This window comes from Mustela lutreola, chromosome 6, assembly GCF_030435805.1.
Source record: "Mustela lutreola isolate mMusLut2 chromosome 6, mMusLut2.pri, whole genome shotgun sequence".
Taxonomy (NCBI): Eukaryota; Metazoa; Chordata; class Mammalia; order Carnivora; family Mustelidae; genus Mustela; species Mustela lutreola.
In genome coordinates, this window is record NC_081295.1 from 151,214,036 (window position 1) to 151,235,734 (window position 21,699).

At 41.7% G+C, this 21,699-nt stretch overlaps 1 protein-coding gene and 1 pseudogene across 3 annotated transcripts in view; both read left to right on the plus strand.

Moving 5' to 3' along the window:
• The first annotated feature begins 546 nt into the window (after positions 1 to 546).
• Positions 547 to 1,161, plus strand: LOC131834735 (large ribosomal subunit protein uL13-like; annotated as a pseudogene).
• A 17,624-nt stretch (positions 1,162 to 18,785) lies between these two features.
• Positions 18,786 to 21,699, plus strand: part of CDKAL1 (CDK5 regulatory subunit associated protein 1 like 1) — a 640,699-nt gene continuing 637,785 nt past the window's right edge. For 2 of the 3 annotated variants that reach the window (XM_059179445.1, XM_059179447.1), the window contains exon 1: positions 18,786 to 18,877. The gene's annotated coding sequence lies outside the window, so the exon portion shown is untranslated. Of the gene's footprint in view, positions 18,878 to 19,697; positions 19,737 to 21,699 lie in introns of all 3 variants that reach the window. The other variant, XM_059179446.1, reaches the window with a different exon arrangement.

A 21,699-nucleotide genomic window follows, 5' to 3' on the forward strand; every position in this document is an offset into this window, starting at 1 on the left:
GAAGCAAACAATCTGAAAAAAAAAATTTCCCTTTGATGTTCCTTTTGTTCTGACACAGGGATATTTCTGTTTTTTGTTTTTTTTGTTTGTTTGTTTGTTTGTTTGTTTTTTTTGGTGGTGGTTGGGGGGAGAGAGTTTCCACTCTTTTCTTCTTCTTTTTTTTTTTTTTTTTAAGATTTTATTTATTTATTTGACAGACTGAGATCACAAGGAGGCAGAGAGGCAGGCAGAGAGAGAGAGGAGGAAGCAGGCTCCCTTGCTGAGCAGAGAGCCTGATGAGGGGCTTGATCCCAGGTCCCTGAGATCGTGACCTGAGCCGAAGGCAGAGGCTTAACCCTCTGAGCCACCCAGGCACCCCACCACTTTTTTTCTTGAATAGGCTCTATGCCCAGTGTGGAGCCCAATGTGGGGCTTGTACTCACCACCCAGAAATCAAGACCTGAGCTGAGATCAAGAGTCCAATGCTAAACCAGCTGAGCCATAGACCCAGTCTATGAGTGACTGAGCCAAAAGACTTTATTTAACTTTCCCAGGCGGCTCCCGAAGATGGCAGAGGGGCAGGATGGCCCTGGTCCTGGATGGCCAGGTCATCTCCTGGGCCACCTGGCAGCCATCATGGTCAAACAGGTGTTCCTAGGTCAGAAGGCTGTATTCATGCACTATGAGGGCATCAACATTTCCGGCAATTTCTACAGAAACAAATTGAAGTACCTGGCCTTCCTCCACAAGCACATGAACACCAGCCCATCCCATGGCCCCCACCACTTCTGAGCAACCAGCCGTGACTTTTGGCAGACAGTGCAAGGCCTGCTGCCTCATAGGACTAAGCGAGGCCAGGCTGCCCTGGGTCGCCTCAAGGTGTTTGATGGGATCCCACCACCTTATGACAGGAAAAAGAAGATGGTGCTTCCTGCTGCCCTCATAGCAGTGCACATGAAGCCTACAGGGAAGTTGGTTTTCCTGGGGCGCCTGGCTCACGAGGTTGGTTGGAAATACCAGGGAATGGCAGTCACCCTGGAGGAGAAGAGGAAGGGGAAGGCCAAGACCCATTACCAGAAGAAAAAACTGCTCATGAGGTTATAAATACAGACCAGAAAGAATGTAGAGAGGAATACTGATAAATATTCAGAGGACCTCAAGATCCACAGATTCCTGGTCTGAGCCCATTAAATGCTGTTTATTAAAACAACATTATAAAACTGTTTATTCCTCAAAAAAATTTATTTATTTGAGAGAGAGAGGGCACACATGCGGTCGCCAGCTGCACGAGTGGGGGAAGGGGCAGAGGGGGAGGGGGAGAAAGAGAGAATCTCTTAAGCACGCTGGGCACTCTACATCAAGCCCAAGGTGGGGCTCGATCTCACAATGCAGAGATCATGACCTGAGCAGAAACCAAGAGTTGGACACTCAAACAGCTGAGCTACCAAGGTGCCCCCAAAGTGAGTATTAAATAAGGAAGTTCATAAGACTTTTTTTTTAGCTTGTGTCAATAATACATGGAACCAGGTAGAGTTGTGGATATAAACCTGGGACCTAAGACATTTTAAACATTTGTAGAAAAGCAATGAGTAAGTTGTCTTGGACCAAATCTCATAGGATGTTTTATGTGGGGAACAACCCAGGAGATAACCCAGGAGTGAACCTTGCAAAGCTGTAATATGTCAGGTGGGATCCTTAGAAAATAGGTTCACATTACTTAAACTCAGTTTTTGGTGGCCACACTCCTTTTACCCTTCTTTTAATAACAGTGTGAATTTTGTTCTAGAAGAGCTTGCCTCCTGAATTTTCAGTCCAGGTGCTCTAGGTGGTATTCATTCAGTATTCTACTTCTAAAGAGTTCATGTGGGGTGAATTTTATGGTATGTGAATTATATTTCAATAAAGATGTTATTAAAAAAATAAAATTCATGAGACTCAGTCTGGCTAATTAGAATATTACATTCTCCTGGCCAGAGTGAATCTGTTCAGGGACAGTTATGTAACCCAATCAAGCTAATAAAAAGAAATGAGACTTTTGCTGGGATTGTTGAAAGTCACACCTTAACACATTTTTTTGTTACTGAATTGAACTGGGGAGATGATTCGAGAGATAGTTCTCTCATGGGGTCAGAGAACAAGCCCAACCTTCTCAAGACAAACATTTAGATGGTATTTCCCGATGACGTTTTGGTTTAACCTTCTTCTGAACCCAGCCTTGATTGAAGCGAGATCTTTCTTCTTTTTTTAAGTTTATTTATTTAGGTAATCTCTATACCCAATGTAGAGTGTGAACTCATGACCCTGACATCAAGAGTTGCATACTCTACTGACTGAGTCAGCCTCATGCCCCTGAAGATCTTAAGACTTTTTTCAGTACCATAAGCCAATAACTTATCTTTCTTTCCTTAAGCCAATGTGGGTTGTGGTTTTTGTTATTGGCAACTAGAAAGAAGTTCTAAATGATAACACAGCTCATACCAAAACTGGAGTGTAATAGACACTCAACTGTAGAATTATCTAAGTTAAGGATAGTTTTGGTAAGAGTGGACACCCTTCTTTCCTAGACAGGAAAGTTGGCCACTCTTATAGCCCTTAACGTAAAGAAAGAAAGAGCTGGTTAGATGACTATCATGTATTTTATCTTGGGACTAGAATTATTTATTGCCAAAGGATGGAATGTTAAAAGATACAACACAACCATGAAAGAATTCTGTTGTGTTGGCTGTTTCTTGTGGCCTATGTGATGGTGCTCCAAAAAGGAGGGCTTAGGTTGAAAGTGGCTCAATCTGATATCTAAGCACTAAAATCAATATTTTAAAAACACTCCTAATCCTACAGGTCCCATCCAACCAGCTCTCCTAATGCACTTCTGCCTGACAAAGTGGACAATTCCTAGTTACAACAACGTGGTCGGGACCCAGGCCTGGAGCAGATTAGCCTCACCTACCTACCCAAGAATACTATTTTGAGTTTCGTAAAATAAATGTAGAGATGAAGCCCTTAAGCTAAGGGTTGTAGTAGAACAACAGAGCTCTGTACTCTGTTGCTAAGAAACAGAATCCCATAGGTCCAGTTCTAGACTCGACTAGTGGTCTGGCTTTGGTTATTAGCTCAGAGAATTGCACAGAAGCAAGAGCTAAACTAAACTAAGTCTGGCATAAAGACTAGTGATCATTTCACCCCTAAGTCTCTTGTCATACTATTAGTAACTGAAAAGGTATAACCTCAGGAAAGGAAACCCTCCCCAGTGCCCATCTTAAATGTGACCTTGGAAGAAAAGGGACTGTTTTGGCCAATTACTTCACTTCCAAGATTCGGGACTTTGCTCTTTCTGTCAGCAGTATATGTATGATACATGCTACGGTTTGGAGACAACTCTCTGTTTTTCTCTACTCATCTTTTTTCCAAAGAAGTGTTGATGGAGGTTGGGAAACAAAAAAAAAAAACCAAGATGATGGGCAGATCACTACTCCACTTTATTACTACTATTTTTTTTTTTAAAGATTTTTCATTTTTAAGTAATCTCTATACCCAACATGAGGCTGGAACTTACAATCCCAAGATCGAAGTCACATGCTTGGGGCGCCTGGGTGGTCAGTCAGTTAAAGATCCGACTCTTGAATTCAGCTCAGGTCATGATCTCAGGGTCGTGAGATTGAGCCCTGCATTGGGGGTGGGGAGGGGGGGGTCCAAGCTCAGCGGGGAGTCTGCTTCTCTCCCTTTCTCTCCCTCTCCCTCTGTCCACCCCCTGCCCTCACCTCCCGCTCACATGCACTCTCTCTCTCTCTCTCTCAAATAAATAATATATCTTTTAAAAAAGGGGGTGGCATGCTCTACTGACTGAGTCGGTCAGGTCCCCCTCACTCCATCACTGTTATGCTTGACTCTGTTCCCCGGGCATTTTGATGCTGGGAATAGCATGGTGTCAACTCCCGTCTATTGGAAAGCAGATGCTGGTGAAGTGAGAAATGCAAAAAGTTTATTAGGCAGTGGGGGAGGATCCACAGGACATCTGATACTCTAAAAAAAGGGATTTATCAGGAGCAATGTCTCTAAAGGATAAAAGGGGAGCAAGCTGGAGTGGGTGGGTGAAGCCTTCGTGCAGATCATACAAAGCCTGAGTCAGTGCAGTGGATGTTTCTGTAGCAAAACTGCAGTTAGAGTAGCCTGCCTTGCACAGAAACGGCTAGATATGAATAAGCCTGTCATGCTTCATCATTGCCTGGGACGGTGGCCCAGGAAGAGCATGGCCTCAGCGGAGAAGCTACCCAGCTGAGTGCTGAAGGTGCTGCTGAAGGAGGCTGCTAGCTAGCTGCCGTCTTCCCAGCTGGGCAGCATGTTCTTCCTCGAGAGCAGACCTGATGGTCGCTCTTCCACAGTCGACACACTTCTTGGTTCTTTTTATTACCATTATTACCATAATACATCAGGTATGTTGGTGGGTGCCTCTGTTACTTTTACCGTTTAAGGTGGGCTTTGCTGGATTATGTGAAGTCACCCGGAGAGCTGCGACAAGTATTCCAGGGGAGCCACGAGACGGAACTTGGCGCGTCCTGTTTTAAGGGCGGTGCGGTTGTGTTTCGGTCACATACGGTATTCCAGTATGGAGGTGTGGGCAGGTTTTAAAGCATGTGAATGGGAAGAAGGGTTATGTGGGAATGTCAAGAAAGAAAGTGAATCGTGAAAATCCATTTTGCTACCCAGCACACGCTTATCGTTCTTCTGGCGAAGGTGTTCCAGTGCTCCTCTCTGTTGTCGCTCTGGCCTGCACCACCAGCCCCGAGGCTTTCCAGGGCAGCTGGTTCCAGCCCCGCCTCCGGGGGTGGGCGTGGCTCGGCCTTAGCCAATCAGTGCATTGCATTCTCCATGCCTCTGATAATGCTAAGACCCGCACGAGGTCCAGAGTCAGTAATACACGGTGAGACTTCTTTGTTGTTTGTTTGTTTGTCTTGAGATCATTGAGCGAAAAGCACATGTTTTCGTTTTCTTCTGGACGGGAATCTGGAAATCCGGCCTTGAAGCGGTGACAGCCAACTTGACCCCTTGCAGAGAGTCTGAGAATGAAATCAGGCAAGTCAACATGAATGATGGAGCCAAGAGGCTGAGCGAGGTGGGTGCTGGCTGAAGCTATTTGAGGTTCTAAATCCATTTTTACCTGAGGTATGATCCCTCCTAGGATTTGAACATGTTTGACCTAAGAAAATCGGTACATCTACATACGTTCTGTAAACACACATCTGTACACATTAATATTTACTTCTGTGTCTACTGTTATGTTAACAACAAACTTATATAGAAATCTCCGATTCAAATTCAATACCACAGGGTTCATTCTTCTTTGCTTTTCTTTCTTTTCCTTTTTTTTTTTAAAGTCACCTCTGGGGCGCCTGGGTGGCTCAGTGGGTTAAGCCGCTGCCTTTGGCTCAGGTCGTGATCTCAGGGTCCTGGGATCGAGTCCCGCATCGGGCTCTCTGCTCAGCGGGGAGCCTGCTTCCTCCTCTCTGCCAACTTGTGATCTCTGTCTGTCAGATAAATAAATAAAATCTTAAAAAATAAAATAAAATAAAGTCACCTCTGGGCCCAGTATGGGGGCTCAAACTCATGACCCCAAGATCAAGAGTCCCATGCTCTACCAACTGAGCCAGTCAGATGCCCTTATTTTCCTCTTTCTAATTGTCTTGTTTGACAGTAAGAGACTTGCCTCCTGTTATGATGGTTTATTAACTTATCTGCTTCATCCTCCTGAACGTAGCTGGTCTCTCATGATGACCACCGTGCCTGTTCCCGTCATAGAGCCCTCCTCACCCCACTTAGACATCCTCCCTGCCTTGGCAGACTCTGTTCTTACTCCGCTCGGGCTCCGGTACTCTGTGCCTGGCTGATATTGGTGCCATCCTACGTCGATATTCTTTTCACCCAGCTCTGACTCGGACATCCTCCGCGGGGTCACCCCTGCTGGGTGGTAGCCACAGGGTGGAGGTACCATAGATGAGCCATTCACCTGTGAAAGGACATGTGGGTTACTTCCAGTGTGGGATATTACGGATAAAGCTATTATGAATGGTCGTGTATGTGTTTTTGTATGAACGCAGCTTTCATTTCTCTGGGATGAAAGTCCAGCAATGAGATGGATGGGTCATACGGTAAGGTCAAGTTTCATCTTTTAAGAAATAGCACACTCTTTTCCGCAATGGCTCTTTCACTTTATACTTCTCAGTCTAGTGACTTTTCTTTTCTTTTTAACCAGGTCTTTCAGGAAGGCAGAACAAGGAAGGGAAGACAAAAGGAGAGAAGAGAAGGAAGATACTAATAAACTATTACCTATACTGATGTTTGTGTCTGGTTTCTCCAATTTTTGTCTTTTGATCTTGCTTTTTGTTTTCAGACCATTGACACAGTATTTAAATTTTTATTGCTATGTGATATTTTCTTGTAAAAGCACTTTTTATCTGCTATTTTTAGCATTATTCTTTAATAGTTTCTCTATTAAAACATTTTAAAAGCCGGGACACCTGGGTGGCTCAGTTGTTGGGCGTCTGCCTGAGGTTCTGAGCTCTGCATCAGGCTCCCTGCTCGGCAACGGGAAGACTGCTTCTCCCTCTGCCACTCCCTTTGCTTGTGTTCCCTCTCCTGCTGTCTCTCTGTCAAATAAATAATCTTTTAAAAAAGGTTTTTTTAAAGGTTATTTATTTGACAAAGAAAGAGAAAGAGAGGGGCGCCTGGGTGGCTCAGTGGGTTAAGCCGCTGCCTTCGGCTCGGGTCATGATCCCAGGGTCCTGGGATCGAGCCCCACATCGGGCTCTCTGCTCAGCCGGGAGCCTGCTTCCTCCTCTCTCTCTCTGCCTGCTTGTGATCTCTCTCTGTCAAACAAATAAATAAAATCTTAAAAAAAAAAAAAAAAAAAAAAAAAAAAAAAAAAAAGAAAGAGAAAGAGATAACAAGTAGGCAGCGAGGCAGGCAGAGAGAGAGGAGGAAGCAGGCTCCTTGCTGAGCAGAGAGCCCGATGTGGGCTCGATCCCAGGACCCTGGGATCATGATCTGAGCTGAAGGCAGAGGCTTTAACCCACTGAGCCACCCAGGCACCCCTAAAAAAATTTTTTTAAAGCCATGTTATTCAGGTATTATAAACATACAATAAGTTTCATGGTTTTTAGTGTATGATTCTTTATTTATTTATTTTTTATTTTTTATAAACATATATTTTTATCCCCAGGGGTACAGGTCTGTGAATCACCAGGTTTACACACTTCACAGCACTCACCAAAGCACATACCCTCCCCAATGTCCATAACCCCACCCCCTTCTCCCAACCCCCCTCCCCCCAGCAACCCTCAGTTTGTTTTGTGAGATTAAGAGTCACTTATGGTTTGTCGATTCTTTTTTTTTTTTTTTAAGATTTTATTTATTATTTTAGAACGAGAGAGTGAAAGAGCAGGAGAGGAGCAGAGGGAGAAGGAGATGGTCCTCAACAGACTCTGCACTGAGAGCAAGCCCGGTGTAGGGCTGGATCCCAGGACCCCGAGATCATCACCTAAGATGGAACCAAGAGTCAGACGCTTAACCAACTGAGCCCCCCAGACCCCTCATGCATTTTTAATTTCTGATTTACTTACATCTGTTTTAGTTTTACTTCACTCAGGATTTATAAATTTTCTTTCTAAGATCTTAAATTGAATGTTTATTTAGGTGTCTATTAGTAATAAATTAATTTAAAAGCCTGCATTTTTTCTAAGAGTTTTCCTGCATTTCAAAGCTTTTAAGAAGTATTTTTTTACTGTTATTTTCAATGAATTACATAATAACATTGTGAATAAGTGTTGAAGTCCTTTTAATATTATTTTATTTTATTTTATTTTAAAGATTTTATTTATTTGACAGACAGAGATCACAAGTAGGCAGAGAGGCAGGCAGAGAGAGAGAGAGGAGGAAGCAGGCTTTCTGCGGAGCAGACAGCCCAATGTGGGGCTCGATCCCAGGACACCGCGACTCTGACCTGAGCCGAAGGCAGAGGCTTTAACCCACTGAGCCACACAGGCGCCCCTAATATTATTTTAAAATAGACTTTTATTATGTTCTCAATTTTCCCATTAGTAAGTCTGTTATTTAGGAAAATTTGAAATTTTTTCGTGTAATTAAATTTCTTGTTTTATGTTGGTACTATTAAGTTCCTTTTTTATCACAAGTGATGGCCTAGAGGACATTTTGTATGTACTATAAATAGAGGTCTTTGGCTTCATTTAATTGATTCCAAATATCAATTAATTCTCTATTTGGAGATGTCACAACCCTTTGCACAATACTTCATGCTCTCAGTCTCTCATTATTGACACTGGAGAATTAAAATCTCCAGTATAATTTACATTCTGTCAATTGCCCATATTTCTAACAAACACATACACACAGGGCTTTGGTTCACACTCTTCTCTACCTAACTACGACCACTTTCCTAGGTAAATTGTACATTCTGTCTCTTACTGCCAGAGTTCCTGAACCTCTCTACTCCAACCCTTCCTTCCTTTCAACAACCCCCTCTCCTAGCCACATCCTGGACCTTGTTACAGTTTGGGACTCTTCTACCTTGGGTATCTCACTTTGAGACCACATCCTTCCTCTCCATTCCTGACTCCCACAAAGCAGCAAACTCATCTAACCCTGCCCTCCAGCTCTCCAGGCTTTTCCCTTCCTCTAGTTGAGTTTAACCCATTTTGGATACTCATTCTTCGCAACCTCAACTCGACTCTCATTTTCAGTCACTTCAACTTTGTTCTCCCTGGTACCTTCAGTTTCCTTTCCTGCTTATCCCTCTCTACTCAATCTGCCCTACAAATTCCCAACCCTCGGTCGCTATAGTCATCTGCCTTCTCCTCTACTTACCTTCAGGGGATGCAGAATTTAATAAAGATTCTTGACTGACAAGGAGAAACCAGCTGGAGCTAGCTTCAAAGAAAGAAACAAACCTGAAGATTCTAATGTGTACCTTCAGAGGACCAAGGGTCAAGAATGTCTGCCCGAGGCACCTGGTGGCTCAGTCAGTTAAGCATCTGACTCGTGATTTCTGCACAGCTCATGATCTCAGGGTCGTGAGATTGAGCCCTGTGTCAGGCTCCACTCTGAGTGTGGAGCCTGCTTAAGATTCTCCCGGGCCCTCTGCCTCTGCCCCTCTCCCTGCTTGTGTGTGCCTATGAGTTTGCTCTAACTCTCTTCCAAAAAACAAAACAAAACAAAACAAAAGCAAATGAAGCCTGGGCTTGAGAGGACCAGAATCACAACTTCTCCTGGCCTTGAGAGGACCAGAATCACAACTTCTCTTTTCATTTTTCATCTCTGCTTTTCTCTTCCTGACTGCTTCTTTCTTCTAGAAGGTTTTCTGTTCTCCTATAATCACATGGAAGACCATGTGGACTGGATATTCTTAGTCTCAGTTTTGAAATCATGGGGAAAGAACTCTGATTGGCCCAGTTTTGGTCAGAAGTCAATTCTAGGTCAACTAGGGCCAAAAGTGCATAGTCGTATTTTATAAAATGGCAGCAGGCGATGCGTAGCACTCATCTATGAACCTATGGCCAGGGAGGACAGGATGAGCTGATGGACTTGGCCAGAGTTGAATGTACTCCTGAAATCCAGTACTGGGGTCATCATAGTTATGTAAAAAAAATCAGCTTCAGGGACTATAGTTTTGCTTTGAGCAAATTCATGTAGATGTGAATTCTGCCCATATTTATGCATAAAATAATTAAATATGCTTTGAAAATAATGTTATAATTATTCACTGAGTGCCTTTTTACTAAATACTTTTTCCTGCCTCCTTACAAATTATTTATTGAGAAATCATAGAGGGTAAATATGAGAACACACAAAAAGTAAGACAAAAAAAAATCTTGTTTATTTTGTACTGGCTTAGTTTTTCTTTTTATTTGGCTCTTAACTCTCCTTGAATGAGCAAAAACCCCAATGGGAGTATTTGAGAAATTTAGAATAACAAAATACACCAAAATTGAATAATAAAAAAAGTGAAATACTCCCTCTCCTTCTTCTCCTCTTAGTTGTTTCAATGTAAACTTGGTCTCTCTATAGTTTCAGAGTAAAATTATCATAAGATCAGCTGCTGCAAGTGTTCTGTTCTCTGGCAGAGTTTCTGAGGAGCAAAGCCCTTAGTGGTCTACTATTCACACTCAGAGAGATTTGTTCTCAGAGGAATTGCAAATCTCTGAATTTCCCCTATAGATTTATCATTTGTAAGAAAATATTTGGAAAGAAGACAGTGAGAGATGTGGCTAATAGCATTAATGATGCATTTTTCTTATTTTTAAATACAAGTCATGAATGTCCTATGGTTAAAAAAGAAAAAAAAAAAAAAAAAGGATTATCTATTTTCCACATCTTCCCGGAAGTGACCACATTCTGATACTTGCCAGGGAAATATATTTTCAGCATAATATTTTAACTGACTCTTTTTTAAAAAGATTTTATTAATTAATTTATTTAAGTAATCTCTCCACCCAACTGGGGGGCTCAAACTCACAACCTTGAGATCAACATCATGTTCTTTTCACTTAGCCACCCAAGCACCTCTAAAAGTTTAGCTGACTTTTTAAAAAAGTTTATTTGTTTATTTATTTTTAAGTAATCTCCCACCCCCCTACAATGTGGGGCTGAAACTCAGGACTCTGAGATAGGGAGTCACATGCTCTTCCAACTGAGCTGGACAGGCACTCCTAGTTGACCTTTCATTTTTATTTTTATTTTTTTTAATTTTTAAAGATTTTATTTATTTATTTGTCAGACAGAGAGAGAGAGAGAGAGAGCACAAGTAGGCAGAGAGGCAGGCAGAGGTAGAGAGAGAATCAGGCTCTCCACCAAGCAAGGAGCCCGATGCGGGACTTGATCCCAGGACCCTGGGATAACGACCTGAGCTGAAGGCAGCAGCTTAACCCACTGAGCCACCCAGGCATCCCTGGACCTTTCTTTTTTAAAAGATTTATTTATTTGAGACAGAGAAAGGGAGAGGGAGAGACAGACGGAGAGGAGAGGGGGAGGAAGAAGCAGACTCCCTACTGAGTGTGGAGGCAAGGCAGGGCTCTAATCCCAGGACCCTGCGATCATGACCTAGTGGAAATCAAGAACCCGAGGCTCATCCAGCAGAGCCACCCAGACACCCCACCCTTGCTGGTCACTGCTAATATCTCCTTAGAGAGCGCTAACTTTGTTTGTTTTGTTATATTTTTTTAAGTGTGACTTTTAAAATGACATCAGCCAAATGTCTTAGATTTTTTTTTAAGTAGGTGAACAACCTTTATTTATTCCCCAAATATTTATATTTCAAGCACTGTGATAAGACAATGCTTAGAAAAGCCACTACCTTCCCCCAGGAATATCATTTCAGTGATTTCCACCTCTTCATACTATATCATCAATTGCTCCATTTCCATGACTGGTTCTTATTTAGCATATAGCAATCTTTTGTTTTCTCCTATCTTTAAAAAATAGTCCTTTATTTTTTAAATTTTAATCCCAATATAGTTAACCTACAGTGCTCTGTAAGACAGTCCTTCTTTATGAACCCACTTTCTCCACTGCTACAGTCCAACATTTCTGCTCCTCTTTGCAGCATTTGCAGAATTTTCTATACCTCCTATCTCCAGTTCTCTTCCATCCTTCACCCTGGAATTCACTTTGTTCAACTCCTACCCACACCATTCCACCAAAAGTGTCCTTCTGAGGTGCTCAGACTCATCATTCATTCTCAGTCATCTTACCTGACCATCTGATACTGTTGATCGTTCTCTCCTCTGTGATGCACCTTTATCATTTGGCTTTTGGGATACTGTATTCTTAGTTTTCTTCCTACCTCCCTGGTTGCACCTTCTCAGTTTTCTTTACTGGCTCTTCCTCTTTTCCTTCATCTTTAATTTTTTTATTTTTAAAAAGTTAAAATTTTTTTTTAAGTAATCTCTACACCCAATGTGGGGCTTGAGCTCATGACCCCAAGATAAAGAGTTGTATGTTGTACTAACTAAGCCAGCTAAGCAATCCCTCCCTCATCTTGATATTGGAGTGCACCAGGCCTCAGTCTTTGGTTCTCTTTATTATTTATGTTCATTCCATAGCTACTCTCATTGAGTGTTTTGACTTTATATGTCGGCTATATGCCAGTGACTCCCAAATTAACATCTGCAGCCCAAACTTCTCAACTAAACTTCAGAATCATCTATCTAATTGCCAAATTAACAATCCAGTTGGATGTCTCAAAGGTATCTCGAGTTTAAGAAGTTCAAAACTGAGCTTCTGAATCAACGGCACCTATTAATGATGAGCATACTTGGTGCTCCCATCTTGGTTTGTGAATATCACTTCTCACTAAAAGGAGCCATGCCTTCTTGAAGAATTGGCTGATTTGGAGGGTAGAGAAAGTACAAGATGAGCCTGGAGAATCTTGTGGTTCCGAAAAAATAAGTAAGTGCTAAAAAAAACCCCCCAAAACAAAAAGAAAAAACCCTAGACTTGTCAAAAGAACTCAGAAGCCATCCCAAAGGCCAATGACCAAATCTGGGATAATTGGAGGATCAGAATAATGGTAGTAATGGATTAAAAGCCATAGAATAAAATAGACATCTCTGAGTTCATATTAATATAAATAAATAATTGAGCAGATAAATAAATGATGGGGAGGAATAGCTCATCTAATAATAAAGGTAGAAGGAATGACAGAAATGGAAAATTATCATTTGGCAAACACCACAGTAATAATTGTTGCTCACAAGAATCATTAAGGGGTACTAAAATTAGTGGATGAGTGGATGCTGAGAAACAAGATACTTATATGCTCTCAAAGGATCTTCACACAAGGCACTTACTAATAACAAAGGGAAGCCTAGTAACTTTCCATTGGAGAGATCGAGTGTTCAAAGAGCATCATTGGTAGAGAGACATTCTAACATCATGTGCCTCTTTGATTGCAATGGACTGAAAAGGAAATGGCATGCCTTGTATAGGAGTACTGCCAGTATTTCATACCTGAATTTAGTCATGAGGGAACATCAGACCAACTCAAATTGAGGGACATTTTATAGGATAATTGATCGGTATTCTTCCAAAGTGTCAAGGTCAAAAGAAAGAACGAGGAAGTCTCCCACACTGGGACCGGTCAGAGTATCATGTCAATGTGAATTTTTTGGTGTTGACTGTTGTACTTGGGTTATATAAAATGTTAACATCTGGGGAAACTGGGTGAAGATTATACATAAATTCATTGTACTATTTTTTGCAACTTTACATTTTAATTTAAAATTTAATTTAAATGAATTTTAAATTAAATTTAAAATTAATTAAAAATTCAATTTAACTTTAAACTTTAAATTTCCAAATTTAAGAAATTTGGAAATTCTTTCAAAATAAAAACTGATAATAAAAGGTAAAAAAGAAAGGGAAAGAAACAAGCCCTGAATTCCTGATCTCCTCCTTCAGTAATCTATTCCAAATTGTGATGATTTCATCCCTCTTATAGTCGAGGCTAAAAACTTGGGAATCCTCCTGTATCTCTCTTTTTCACTCTCATATTCTAGATCCAATCTATAGGGAATTCTATGGGCTGTGTCTTCAAGTATGTCCAGAATCCAACTACTTCTTATCACATCTACTGCTACTTGCCTAGTCCAGGACACCATCTGTGTTCCCCTGGATTATTACAGTTATCTCTAACTTACCTCCTTGAGGCACTTCTCTCTTCATAACCCTCTGTGGACTTCCATTTCGTTTAGAGGAAAAGCCAAAGTTCTGGCTATGGCCCATGAAGGCATACATGATCTGGTTTCATTGACTCTTTGACCTCCGTTCTTATTACTCATGCATTCACACACTCACTCCATTCAAACCCTTCTGATCGTATTGCTGTCGCTTGCACACGCCCAGTGTTAGAGCTTTTAGAGCCCTTCCACTGGCAGGTCCCTTTTCCCTCTATGTTCCTCCTGCACGCATTCCCACAAATACTTATAAGCAATCAGGGAGTTAGGCAACAGATACAAATTATCTTTCTTTCCCTCTGTGTTTTTTTTTTTTTTTTTTTAAATCAAGAGAATGTGTAAAACTAAGAAGTTTAGCTAGTACTCTTTCATTTGCAAGTTAGCTTAAGAAATAAAAAAGGAGAATTGACCGGGGCACCTGGGTGGCTCAGTGGTTAAAGCCTCTGCTTTCGGCTCAGGTCTGCTCGGCGGGGAGCCTGCTTCCTTGGCGGGGAGCCTGCTTCCTCCTCTCTCTCTGCCTGCCTCTCTGCCTACTTGTGATCTCTCTCTGTCGAATAAATAAAATCTTAAAAAAGAAAAAAAAAAAAAGGAGAATTGACCTATTCACAGAACTAAATAACTCACAAGTAAACCTAGCTTCAAGCAAGCTGGATATATTAGGGGGGTTAATAGCTGTCCTCAGAACTTACTGATTTCTCCCTTCATCAACCAGATCTACTTTCTTGTGAAACAGTTTGGGCCCCAGGCAGGTGTTCTCCACCTGGTAGTTTCAGAAACTTCCAGCTGCAGGTTCTCTTGGCAGACAGAGAAGGCGTGGGTTACCTGCCCAGCGGCAAGTGGATGTGGGCCTCGTGCTGCTCTGGGCTGGCCCACAGGCCCAGCCCCCAAACCACTCATACTGAGAGTGGAAGAATCAAAAGAGAAAATTAATTACAGAATTGAGTCAAACCTATTTGTGCAAACCGAAAGAATAGAAATAGCTGAATTATTGCAAGGACAGCGCTCTGACCCCTAGTGGTTAGATGACGTGGAGAAAATTCAGCATTTGTTCAAAGCCAAGAGCAGCTTCATTTATTTCACATCACGTTTTTATATCATCTATTTTCAGCTTACTTAAGAATATCAGTGTCCTTCCTTCCTATCCTCTCCTTTGAAGCCGTCACCTGTATGAGGCAAAGTTTCTTTTGACACACGTTCTGTCTTCTCTATCTCAACTGTCACCATCTTTCTCCTTGGGTTGGTATTTAAATGTTGTGATAATGTCCTAACTTATTTCCTGATCTTCAAACTCTTAGGAAAACCAACACCTGAAAAGCCTTCCTAAAAACTGCATTGGTTGTGTAGTTTCCAGCTGGGGAGTTTACTCTGACGCTTAATCAGATTCAACCAAAAACCCTGGTCTAGCCTCAATTTTCATGTGCTCCTTTCATTCTTTTTCTTTTTTTTTAAAGATTTTATTTATTCATCTGACAGAGAGAGAGACACAGCGAGAGAGGGAACACAAGCAGGGGGAGTGGGAGAGGGAGAAGCAGGCTTCCTGCTGAGCAGGAAGCCCAGTGTGGGGTTCAATCCCAGGACCCTGGGATCATGACCTGAGCTGAAGGCAGATGCTTAACACCTGAGCCACCCAGGTGCCCCCCCTTTTATTATTATTATTATTATTTTTGCTGATGAAATTACAGCTAGCTTTCTGTCACAGGAGATGGGAAGCTAATGTAAATAATAATACATTCACGTAATACGTGTTGACCCGCTGAACTTTAAAAACTGAGAACACTCATACTTTCTGATCTCATGTGGGAAATAGATTAATACATTTTAAATCTCATTCCACTAAACCTATCTAATATTCGACACAGAAAACTTCATTATACGTCTTAGTATTTTTCAAGGGTGAATTAAGTGCAGGATTTATTTCTCATGAAAAGACATTGACTGGGACAAATTTTAAGTATACTAACTAAAGACTCAGATTGTAAGCTAACACTAAATAAGATATGTGGACCTAAGTGTTCATCACTTTCATGTTTCTTTCTTTCTTTCTTGGTTAATGGCTGAGATAGTAAAGATTGTAACCTCATTGTTGTCTACGTTTTCTTTTCAATTTTCCCTGTAAAGACAAACATAAAGAATGGAATTGATCACTGAAGCCTTACAGATTTTATTGTACATTTTCCTTATGTTTGCTTTTTCTCTAGTGTTTATCTCTGTGTGAATTTTTGCATTTTTAATGATAGTATACAGTTTCTTTCTTTTGAAGTATTCATATAAAGTTGCTAAGAAAGACCAGGGCAGGACTATCTAAGTTTCAGTTTTCTTTTCTGTGAAAAGAGGATAAGAGAGGGTTGCTTGGGTGGGGCGTTGGTTAAGTGACTGACTTTTGGTCTTAGCTCAGGTTATGATCTTAGGGTTGTGAGATCAAACCCTGCATAGGGCTTCATGTGCTCAGCTCAGAGTCTGCTCGAGTTTTTCTCTCCATCTCCCTGTGCTCCTTACCACCATGTTCTCTCTCACTTTTTCCTCAAATAAATCTTAAAAAAGGAGGATAAAATAATAATAGTACTACTAATTTATAGGATTATTTATAAACCAGTAAATTATAAATTATCAAGTGCCATTTTAATTTTATTTACATACTGTATCTTTATTTTTTGAATAAGTAGTACACAGGCATGATACAAAAATAAAAGTTAAGAAAGGTAATACAGGGGGGTGCCTGGGTAGCTCAGTGGGTTGAGCCTCTGCTTTCAGCTCAGGTCATGGTCCCAGGGTCCTGGGATCGAGCCCCGCATCGGGCTTTCTGCTCGGCGGGGAGCCTGCTTCCTCCTCTCTCTCTGTCTGGTTCTCTGCCTGCTTGTGATCTCCGTCTGTCAAATAAATAAATTAAAAAAAAAATCTTAAAAAAAAAAGAAATGTAATACAGGGAAAAGTAAATCTTCCTGTAGTCAATGTGTATACACACACACACACACAGGTGTGTACTATACACTGTAAAGACTATGTTGCAACTTTCTTTGTCCACTTAACAATGTCTTGGATAGTCCTTTAAAAGCAGCCTTATTTTTTCTTAAGAGAGGTATAGATATACCATAAATCTATTTAACCATTCCCTGTTCAGAAGCCAGAGAGGTTTTCTGGTATTTTGTGATTACAAGCCACATTTTAAAGAATAACCTGGCACATATGCCATGTGATGTAACTGTGAACATTTCTGTCAGATAAATTCCTAGAGGGAGCGTCAAATGGCTTTTCAAATGATTCCTATTAAAAGCGTCTTCCCTTCCATTTCCCTATGCCTCACAGCCAACAACTACATTTAGGTTTTCAATATTTATTCATGTCTGAAGTTTTGTCCTCAAACCCATCCTCCTGAAAGAATCATCTCCTCAGATACTTTCATGTTACCTAATACATCCAAAATTAGGTCCAACGTCTATTGTAGCAAACAAGGCTCACCTTCATGGGGTCCCTGCATTTTCCCTGTCCAGCCTTCTCAACTATCACCCCCTTTACTCTTTTTGGTTTTATAATATACAAAAGTTTATACTTCAGGCCTCCGTGTACTTGCTTTACTATCTCCCCACCTGGAACATCTTCTTCCACTACTCTTTTTCCCCCCATAAGGAGTCATGAGCTCTTTATGTATGTAAGAGGAGAAATTGCTCTGTTGTGCTCCACAGGTCCCTGGGCATTCCTCTTCCACAGTGATTGCTCTTTTCTACTGAAACTATATCGTTGAAGTATCCTTAAGGTAGGGAGTTGTCTTTTTCTCCCCTTTCTAGGGCTAGCTTCCAGCGTCTTGCCTGAGGTCATGTGGTATATACTCAGTAAAACTTCTTTCGTGAACTCAACTAGATCTTGGGGGTCAGTCACTCTTAGTTAAGGTAGCTTACGGAGAGGCTATTAGGTGGAAGATTATGTGCTAGGCAGTGGGATTACAGTGAGAGAGATGGGGCAGCGTAAAGGTACAATTCTGATTCAGCTGGGTGAGGACTGCAGTGGACTCTAGGTCACAGTTTGGATTTTTTTTTTTCATGGATATGGTGAGCAAAGGGTAGCATTGCAATTAGAAGATACACTAGCAATAAAGCTCATGATTTCTGTCTTCTTCATAGCTAATTGTCTTCGTTTTTTATTTTATTTATTTATTATTTTTTTAAAAGATTTTATTTATTTCATTTGACAGACAGCGATTACAAGTAGGCAGAGAGGCAGGCAGAGACAGAGGGGAGGAAGCAGGCTCCCTGCTGAGCAAAGAGCCCAATGTGGGGCTCGATCCATCCCAGGATCCTGAGATCATGACCCCAGCTGAAGGCAGAGGCTTAAGCCACTGGGCCACCCAGGCGCCCCATTGTCTTCGTTTTTTAAAGTGGAGATGCTCTTTTAGTAAACAAGGTCATGCACAGTGTCCTGGGTAAGAAATAATAAAATGAGAAAACACATGGAGGGCAACTAGACCAGAATCAGTGTACTCCATGAAAGTTTTTTCTGCTAAACTGCCTTACAGTGTAGCGGCCTTCCAAGCATTAAAACAAAACAATACAAAACAAAACAAAACAAACCCTTGCTTGGTGTTAAATGATCTATACTGTTTAATCCAACTGATCTTTGTCCTTTTCTACTCTCTTCGCCAATATGATCTCTTTTCATAAAAGATCGAGGGAGAAAGTAAATGTAATGAAAAGAATGGGTTCTTTCAGAGCTGGGCAAAATTGAATTCAGCACAGGGGACTGCTACTACTAGTATAGTAACTTTAGGCAAGTATGTACACTCCTTGTTTCCTCTTTTGTAAAATAACAACAACAACAATAATAATAATAAAAAGAAGAAGTTGGGAGATAATGTTTATGTTAAGCGCTTAGTACGGTGTCTGTCACGTACTAAAAACTCAGCAGAAGATACTATTAATTGATTTTAAGAACCTGAGGTTTTGGCGTCGATTTTCACTCTTGCAATCAAAGGAATTCCGACTGTAATCTTTACCAAAACAAGTTAGACCTGAACTCGCACTTTCAGCGAGGATGCAATTTGACCTCTTCGGGCCACCGTCGCCGAGCATGCGCAAATAGACGTGGCGGGACGTCTGTGTCATGGCGAGCTCCATCTGAAGTGTGTTCCGTATCCGCAGAACAGCGTGTGCTTCCCTCTCTTTGGGCTGGTAAATTGTTGCCTGATCTCTGGCTCAGGGTGGCGGGTGGATCAGTGTGAGGCAGAGCGTGGCTAGAGCTTCGTTAATGGTGGAGCCCGTTTCTCCAGGTTTGGTCTTTCTCGGGCGGCTTGCTGGTTTGTTTCGTCGTTGAAAGGGGACTTGCCAGCTGGGGTCGGGGGCAATTGGGAGGCGGGGAGCGCCGCCAGAAGTGAGGACAGAGTCGTTGGCGTTCGGTGCTGGAAGGGTGTAAGAAATATTTAAGGGGCCTCGTTCCTTATTGTCAAATCTAGTGTCATTCGTTCTCCCCCTGTCTGTGCCGAATTTGTGGGATGGGACAAGGCTTTCGCGGTTAGGTAGCTTGTACGGAGCTGTATTTCCTGAATTTAGACTGAAGTTGGCTAGAAGGACCAAATGTCTTGTGGTCTTTCAGTTTTGTTCCCTTTTACTCCTAAAACCTCCCTCTGAATCTCGGGACGACACGTGTTTCTCTCGTGGATGGTGACCCGTATACCTCCCTCTTTGCCTCGTTTCCGTTTTGGAGTTGGAAGTACTCGAATAACGCAGACGTGTTGTCGTGCTGGGTTCGGGTGCTGTTCATAGCTGTGGCCGGACGCTCCACCACCGAAATGGCAGATGATGGTGGATGTAAACACACCTGACCCGCAAGATCCGTCCGAAGTTGGAAGTAGCGCGGCACCTCGTTCACCTTGCTGCCCCAGGCAGTCTTTAATGACGTCTAATCCCTTTTAACGAGTCTGCAGGAGTTCTTAACTGTGGGTCTGTGAACTTGCTGGGAGCACGCTTTTTCTGATCCGTTTTTATTTTCCAGACTTTCCAGAGGCTTTGAGACCGATTGCAGATAATCAAGGTACTCCTTTATTTCAAACTTTTTACGCTTGCATGAAGTGTTCCACACATTAGAAAGTTCAGAAAGGCAGCCTCGTTTCTAGTAATGTTGCCACCATCATTCTATGGAAAAAACCATTCTCTGCGTATCATGCTATATCACCAAATCTAAGAGACTTTTCATTCACTGTACTTTTCATCTACATTCAGAAGCACTGTCATTGTTGTCCTCTTGGACATGTTCTCTTTGCCTTCTGTAACCTACAGATTTTCTCCTTTTTGGGTTGCTGCTTCTTGGTCTCTTTTATAGGCTGGTTCTCTTCCATTTGGCAATTAAATTTGGACTCCCTTAAGGCTTGGTTCCTAATCCTTTTCTCTTTCTTTCTGGGTGGCCTAATCTACATCCTAGTGAATGCAGGTTTATTTTATTTTATTTATTTATTTGACAGAGAGAGATCACAAGTAGACAGAGAGGCAGGCAGAGAGAGAGAGAGGGAAGCAGGCTCCCTGCTGAACAGAGAGCCCAATGCGGGACTCGATCCCAGGACTCTGAGATCATGACCTGAGCCGAAGGCAGCGGCTTAACCCACTGAGCCACCCAGGTGCCCTAGTGAATGCTGTTTTAATTCATTAATTTAATTTTAGCCATCCTAGTGGGTGTGGAGTGGTAGGTCATTGTGGTCTTGATTTGCATTTCCCTTATAGTTAATCATGTTGACGTCTTTTCATGTGCTTGTTGGCCATTTGTACACCTTCTTTGGAGAAATATGTATTCATATCTTTTGTCACATTTTACATTGGGTTGTCTTTTTATTGTTGACTTTGATAATTATTGCATTCTGATACTGGATGTTTATCAGACATGATTTACAAATATTTTCTCTCATTGTATGACCTGTCCTTTCACTTTCTTGATAGTGTCCTTTGAAACCTAAGATTTTTTTTTTATTAAAGATTTTATTTATTTATTTGTCAGAGAGAAAAGGAGAGAGTGCATGTGCAAGAGCACATAGCTAGGAGGAGGAGCAGGCAGAGGAAGAAGTGGTCTCTCTGATAAGGAGGGAGCCTGATGCAGGGCCTGGGTTTCAGGACCCCAGCTTCACGACCTTAGCCAAAGGCAGATGCTTAACCCACTGAGCCACCAAGGTGCTCCTCATTTGTTCATAGCTTTCAAAAGCGTATCAGGTGAATACAGTGAGCACTCAAGATTGAGAACATCTGTCCAGAAGAATGGTGGATCTCAATCAGGAATGTTTGGTGGAATTACCTGGGCAAGTTTTGCGTTAACATTTTTTTTTTTTAAAGATTTTTATTTATTTACTTGACAGATCACAAGTAGGCAGAGAGAGAGCAGGAAGCAGGCTCCCCGCTGAGCAGAGAGCCCTGACTGTGGGCTTTGATTCCAGGACCCTGAGATCATAATCTGAGCCAAAGGCAAAGGCTTTAACCCACTGAGCCACCCAGGCGCCCCTGTGTTAACATTCTTAAATGCCACTCTTGGAGATACTAATTCAGAATGGAACCTGGATATTTGGTACTATAAAAGCTCTCCTAATAAATCACAAATGGAAATAATACTACTGTAGGATATTTCTTTTTTCTTCTCATCATTTTTAGTAACTCCCTTTTTACTGACGATTTTTACTCTCTTTATCAAACTTGAATTCCTTTATCTTTTGAGAAAAAAGTTTATGATTCTGTTGTTACCTTTAAATATTGTCTTGCTTTCTTCTTAGTCCCAAGCTTTCATTTCCTTATTACTCATTTATAAATTTCTGAGGGCTAACAATTCCTCCTACCAGCTTGTTGGAAATAAAAACTTTATTGATGAGTGAGATTTTTTTTTTTAAAGACTTTATTTATTTATGTGACAGAGAGCACAAGGAGGGGGAGCAGCAGGAAGAGGGAAAAGCAGGCTCCCTACTGAGTAAGGAGCCTGATACGGGGCTCGATCCCAGGATTCTGGGATCATGAGCAGAGCCGAG